Source organism: Sinohyriopsis cumingii, chromosome 17, assembly GCF_028554795.1.
Source record: "Sinohyriopsis cumingii isolate HCF-2022 chromosome 17, ASM2855479v2, whole genome shotgun sequence".
In the NCBI taxonomy this organism is placed as follows: Eukaryota; Metazoa; Mollusca; class Bivalvia; order Unionida; family Unionidae; genus Sinohyriopsis; species Sinohyriopsis cumingii.
The window spans coordinates 20,997,707-21,004,824 of NC_142977.1; the positions used below are offsets into that span (position 1 = coordinate 20,997,707).

At 34.0% G+C, this 7,118-nt stretch overlaps 1 long non-coding RNA gene across 1 annotated transcript; it reads left to right on the top strand.

Annotated features, from left to right (window-relative positions):
• Positions 1-224: 224 nt before the first annotated feature.
• LOC149777896 (uncharacterized) lies at positions 225-6,845 on the top strand. The gene is made up of 2 exons (XR_016415479.1): positions 225-538; positions 2,905-6,845. It is a non-coding gene; the product is annotated as an uncharacterized LOC149777896 (long non-coding RNA).
• The last annotated feature ends 273 nt before the right edge of the window (positions 6,846-7,118 follow it).

The following is a 7,118-nucleotide window of genomic DNA, read 5'->3' on the forward strand; positions in this document are numbered from 1 at the left end:
AACATTTAGGGATAGAAACAGAACTCTTGGATATTATGATTATAAAAAGGGATTTCTCAGATAAGGAAAAGTGTTGCTGTAAAATGTAATCATTTGCAACAATTAGTATATTTCGCAGTTCAGGTATGTGGTAGCCATACAGATAGCTTTATGTAAATTATATACTTGGTGCCCAGTTCAATAGACTTTCTAAATGAGGCGTTAATTGTCTTTTCCAATTAAATTGAAAAGGAACTATTGAATAGCCTTGGTGAATAAACATAAATATATATAATAAAACAATATTAGTTCTACATTCCTTTGTCAACCTATCCAGATATCAGTCATGGCTTCAATATTGTGGCCATACATTGATTTAACTATAAGATGGACAATGTATGTATCTTTTTTCTCCATTAATGATCAAGATGTTCATGTATTACAATTTGTTTTTATTTAGCAGAACACTGGCAATTTGTTTTGGGAGAATATCCCCTGTGCTGACAGTGTCCACCATTGCGCTGAATCTGCAAGTGGATTTAAAGTTCTGTCATGGCAGGTTAGTGAAAAACCTATCAACAACAATTTTATTTTAATGCTGATGGATCTCACTTTATTAAAATGATAGTTTTCTTTCCTTTTCTTATTCTTTTTAAAAACATTGAATATACCATATTTACAGTATACATTGGGACAGCTTAAATTAATTTTTAAAATAATGTTTTGGTGAACTGTTTTTTTTAATGAGTTTTAGGTTGTGGGACAACTTTTAAATCATTCAAAAAGTACATGTTACTGAACGCATTCAAATTTAAAATGTATTAAAGTGTGTTCTTGAGATAAAACACTTTTATCCACCGCAGCATCTTCTCATCAACCCAACCATTCTCCTGTACACATTCGATCCATGTTTTCGATGCATGAATGTTTTTTAGCTTCCTCATGCTGTTAAAATTACCATTGGTGACAACTCATCTCCTGAAGTGGAAACTGCAAAGACTAAAGTAAAACATTTTGTCTGCGCAATTCATGAAAATTTTCACTTTTAAGACTGGCCTGATTGCTGCGAAAATGACGGGTTTCTTGTCATTGTTCTTGAATTAAATATGTTGAGAATTATATGTTCTTTCTGTATCTGTCTTTCATTTAATATTATTTAATATTTGTACAGCAACATTAAAAAGAAGTTTGTTGTTGATATCAGATGACTATTGGACTTTTGATATCGTTGTTGGAGTTGTGAAGTCATCTGACAAGTAACACAAATGGCTGAATTCATCTGACTAGTAACACAAATGGCTGAATTCATCTGACAAGTAACACAAATGGCTGAATTCATCTGACTAGTAACACAAATGGCTGAATTCATCTGACTAGTAACACAAATGGCTGACTTCATCTGACAAGTAACACAAATGGCTGAATTCATCTGACTAGTAACACAAATGGCTGAATTCATCTGACTAGTAACACAAATGGCTGAATTCATCTGACTAGTAACACAAATGGCTGAATTCATCTGACAAGTAACAAAAATGGCTGAATTCATCTGACTAGTAACACAAATGGCAAGTACCGGGTCATGTTTCATCTATGGTGTAGTTTTGTCTAGTCTGTCAGCGGATTAAAGACATAATGATTATAATACTTGCCATATTTGCCATTTTTGAGAAAATAAATCATTTTCCTATCGATTATACAACATAGTTTAAATTTGCTAGGCCTACTGGTAAGTGACTACCATATGCCGCTACCACACAGTGGCAGCAAATTCATATTTTTTTTTTATGCAATTGCTCGGACCTCACACCTGAACCTAGAAAACCAAATGTAAAAAATAGGATTTGTATATTCATAGGGAATTCGGCTTAGAAAACGGACTGCCTTTCATTTTAAGCCAAATTTTGTTGTCCAAAATTTTGAATTGCTTAGCTGAACTTTGGTGTGAAACTATTACACAGTGACATGTAGCTTGAAGCATTGGTTTCAGATCTTAAATAGAACACGGGAGAAATGGGAAATTGTCATCCCTTTTATTATATATTCAAAAACAAAACGAGCCCCTGTATCAGTACAGGTTTGGGGACTGGTTTATTAGTTACAAGAAGACAATTTGATTTTAAAGAAATTCAGTGGTTTATGCAGCAGTTATCATTTTGAAGGCTTTTTTTTCTTCAAAATTTAAATCAACCCTTTTTGTAAATGTTTTTAAATGATTGATATTAAACTAGATCATCTTAATGAGTTTAGGTCGTTTGAAAAATTTTGTTTGGGTTTTTGGCACAGGTAAATTTAAAGTTAAACTGTTTTCGTTTCAAGAAAAGATTCTAATACTTAGCTTTTATTTTATTTTCCTACTGTGATAGGAAATGTTTACATTGTATAACATGCATATGTTCATTATGTTGTTTCCACATAACAACATAGCGCAGGTCAGCATGGTAAAATTAGAATTTGTATTCTATACGTTGAAACTTTACATGCCAATTTATATGAGTATAGTCAAACTTGTTTTGTGTGATACATTTCATGGTTTTGCACAAGCTCATCTTTTCTGACTATTTTGGAGTCTTGAATGATAAACAGCTTTAGATTTAGAAAATGCATGTTTTATAATCCAAAATGTTCTTTAATTCCATTCAGTAATGGTCATGTGTGAATCTTGAACAAAGTAATTTCATCCTGGAAATGACCTGAACATTTATCTTTTGAAAAGCATGGGAACCATGTTTGTAACCACTGCTTTTACAGTTGACCAGTGAAGGTAAAATCTGATATTTAGATTTGATCAATTTTTCCATCACTGTGCTAGAACTATTATAAATAATAAGCTATTATATTTTTTTAAATGCAGCATGGGTAACATGTATATACTTTTCCTTTTGCAGTAACATTATAACTGTTGAAACTGTTCTTTCATTGTAGGTATTCTGCTGTCCTGGTTGTCCTGTGAAATTCACTAACGAAGACTTTATTTTGAACCATTAATTGTGCAGACATGTTCCTTATAGAATGAAAATGGAGATGATTTGTATGTTTCTTGAAGCATTTATTGCAAAATCTGAAATAACTGCAGACCTGTTTACCCATCCATATTTTACCTTTTTTTGTACAGACTAAAGTCCCTCGGTATGGTCATTGATCGGAAAATACGATTTGAGGATGCATTTATTATTAATATTTTTGAATTAATTTGTAAGTGGTTTTTATTCCATTTTGTTTTGTTGTATCATCTCTTCAATCCGTGTCCGTGTCTGCAGTCTGTGCCACATCATTGATTTTAACATTCTCCGCATCCGATTGTTTAAACAAAGAAAATTGTCGTGATAAGAAAGTTTTAGCATGAAAATAGAAAGTCTAAAAATAGAAAGCAGCATTTTTTACCAGTCTATAATACTCTGTGGCCATGCCTTAAACCATCGTCTGAAAGAGAATTTAGACTTTTCCTGTGCACATGGTGGATGGAATGACTGTTCACGGCATGTGGAATCAGAAAATCATGCAAAATTGGAATCATTAGTGAAGGGAAATATAAATGTTTTGTCAGTGATGAAGGGAAAGGAAGTCAGAGATCAACACATATTTCAAAAGCAAATAACCCGGGCTGAGGCGATTCTCTGTGAGTTGATCATAAATATGAATTTGTCATTGAGCACAGCTGACAAGTTAACAGAAGCAATGACAAATATGTTCCTAGATTCCAAAATTGCACAAGGTATTTAGAAGCAATCCATTACTGTAAATGTTAACAAAGCTGATATCAGATTTTACGAAATAAATAAGATTGCCTTCACATATCTAGATGAACTTATTATTTTCTGAGAGGATAGGTGGTGGTAACAACTGATGTCATAATGTTTTGTATTAAGTCTTCCTTTACCGTGTAAAATGTAGAGATTTGGCTTTATTTTAAATGTTACGGATATGAAGCTGAGAAAACAGATTTTCTAGAGAAAGTTACAGAGGTAAATAACAGCATGAATTTGGGTGTGTGGAAGTATTCCTTTGTGGGTTTTTATCACTGTAATATAAACATGTTTAAGTCAGTGGTCAATATCAGCAGATTTTGCTTAGAACACAGAGGTGCCTGAATATCAATGTCTTTACAAACTAGGAGTTGTTTACAGAATAGTGTGGGGCGCCGAGTGGTCTAAAGCGCTCTCCGTTACAGATCACAGCCATCTCACCTGTGTCTGAATGGGTTTGAGTCTCGGATTCAGCCAATTTGTGCATGTGAGAAAGCTTGCCAATAGCTTCTCGTGGGTCGGTGGTTCTTTCCTGGGTTTTCCAGGGTTCTTCCTCCACCATATATACTGGCCACCATGTATAGCCTATCGTGTGCTGAAAAATGGCGTTACACCCTTCAACAACAGCAACAAAATAGTGTATCATCAGTATGTCGTGCAATACTACATAATGGTAATTATAGTGTATTTATAGTGTCTACAGTTTGTGACCTGTTTCATAGGTGATATGTGCTAAGATGCTAGAAACACTGTATGAAATTACTGACAGACACTGCTTAAAATACTGACAAGAAAATGTACGGGTAAACAAGTCTGTAACTGGTAAAATTAGCCCAGTTAATTTGCTTCTTCTGGGCACCATACATGCATTAGAATTTTATTGTATTATATATTTGGTGTTTTCTGTGATACAAAGTTTTATTGGTTGCATTTTTGAGTATAAGTACAAAAGTATTTTGTTTTCTTAAAGAACTAATCAGCTCTTTGTTTCCTCCATATTAGCGTTTTTGAATAGAATGTGAAAATGTGAATTATTGAATTTGAAACAATACAATATCAATGTATTATGTATTTTATATATATTTGTGTTACATAAAAATGTGAACTAAAAATATTTATTTTGGGTCCTTGGGTTATGGCTGTCATCACCAGTTTTGAATGAGGAAAACTTATCATACTTCACTATTTTCCTATTTTTACTGAAAACCCTACTTAACTAATTCATTTGTGCATTTTTTTAATTAATTAAACAGATTCTTGTAAAACTCAGTTTGGCTCACAATGTATTTATTGATCACTCAAACTAAAAATCACCCACAACATCTTTATCAGATTTGACTTTTTCACTGAAACATTTTAATTGAAATGTATTGTGCTTTGCACTTTTTGATTTGTAAACAGTGCATCTTTCCTTGTGATAACCTGTCCTGCAAACAATCCACTGGTTTTTGTTGGTATCAGGACCATCTCTTACATGCATTACAAGCTGCAATTATTTGATCTTTGTTGGCATCGTGCCACAGAAACTTTTGCAGCCAAGAATCTTTGAAGTTCCATTTCTTTATTTATCATATTCCATGTTAAAGTCAGGTTTAGTTTTAAGCCTTTTTTTAATATAACATTTTATTCAACTTTTCTTCATCTTGCACAGGCTTTATAAGAAAACAATCCATCCAGATGCATTCTGTGGAAAAGCCATTATAGTCGCACATAAAATGTTTTCAAGGAATCAGTTGACTGGTTCAAAACAGCAGATTCCTTGGGGGAAACCCTATCCTTCAGTCAGTGAAATTTGTTCTTGTGTAAAACAGCACTGTCTTCTTCCATTGTTTGTCTCTACAAAACATGTGGCTGCTTTCAGCCCTAATCAATACATTTCAGTAAATAGACAATGCACTGGTATTGTACATGAATGACATTTGACAAAGTCATATCAGAGACTTATAAAAATGGTACTAGCAGCTGCCTCACTTGGCGCTTAGTATTAAGACGTTAGTGTTAGGACTGATCGGACTGGTGACAGGATAATGTGACTGGGTGGGGCATGATGCTACATATCTGCGGCATCATGCCCCAGTGCTTGATTTCACTACAAAATGTCACACTGCAGATATTATAGCGATATGACTGAAAAATTGTTAATGATGCGCTAAAAATCTAAAACACTTACACTTAATGTCTTTTTTTCATTTATTTTCATGATTGTTAACTGACACAACAGTTGTGGGGCCCCGAGTGGCCAAGTGATCTAATGCGCTCTCCGTTACGGATCACTGCCATCTCACCTCTGTCTGCGTGGGTTCAAGTCTCGGATTCAGCCAATGTGAGTATGTGAGAAAGCTTGCCAGTAGCTTCTCGTGGGTCGGTGGTTCTTTCCAGGGTTTTCCCGGGTTCTTCCTCCACCATTAATACTGGCCGCCATGTATAGCCTATTGTGTGCTGAAAAATGGCGTTAAACCCTACAACAACAACAACAACAACAACACAACGGTTGTGGTATTAATCAACAAAAACTTAATAGAGAGTCGGAAATCTATTCATTTCTTTGATGTAATAGATTTGATAGCTGTTCCAGTTCAGAATATTTCCGTATATTGGACAGTTTGTTTTCCTTTTATTTATTATCTTCCAGTACTAATTCTAGAGTGACTGCATGTCAGTTCCTACTGGACATGATGACATAGTTAATGGGTCTCACTGCTCGGCTCCTTAAACTGCAGGTAGTCTACACAGTATTAGTTTTTTCCCCTCCTTTCATCATGGTGTATAGTAATTCTTTTGTTAACCCCAAACTTTTATGTACATTTCAATCACATCAATAAATGGGTCTTGATTTTGCTCTGTTATATGATGTCCACGTGAAATTGACCAGAGCTATTTGACCTTAAAATATTGACCCACTGTTTCTTTTTCATGTTATCAGCTGTCATCTATTGTATCGGTTTTTAGTGAATCTCATCAAACATCTTCACAAGATGAAAATTTGTAAAACTTTATTTTCAATATTTGTATTTGAACCGCTCTATTGATGTTACCATTGTTGAAAATTATTAATGTTTTATAAATTCTTTTATGTTGTTCTTGTGGTTGGGAATACATAATAAAAGTTTCAAACAGCTATTATTTGATTTTCTCACCCATGCAACAGAAACATATTGTTGTTTTGCTAACCTTACTTTTCTTATCTCAGAACAGTCGTCTCAGTCAAGGTGTCCACGCGCACAGAACTACTTCAAAAAAAAGAAACCCTTGTTGTCATCTGCTGTGCCTGACGTAGTTCTTTTAAAATCAATCAACAACGAATATATAACAAAAAACATAGTAACTTATGTCAATCCATCTTTTAGAACATACCATACAAACCATTTTGAGAGAGACAGAGATACACATGCA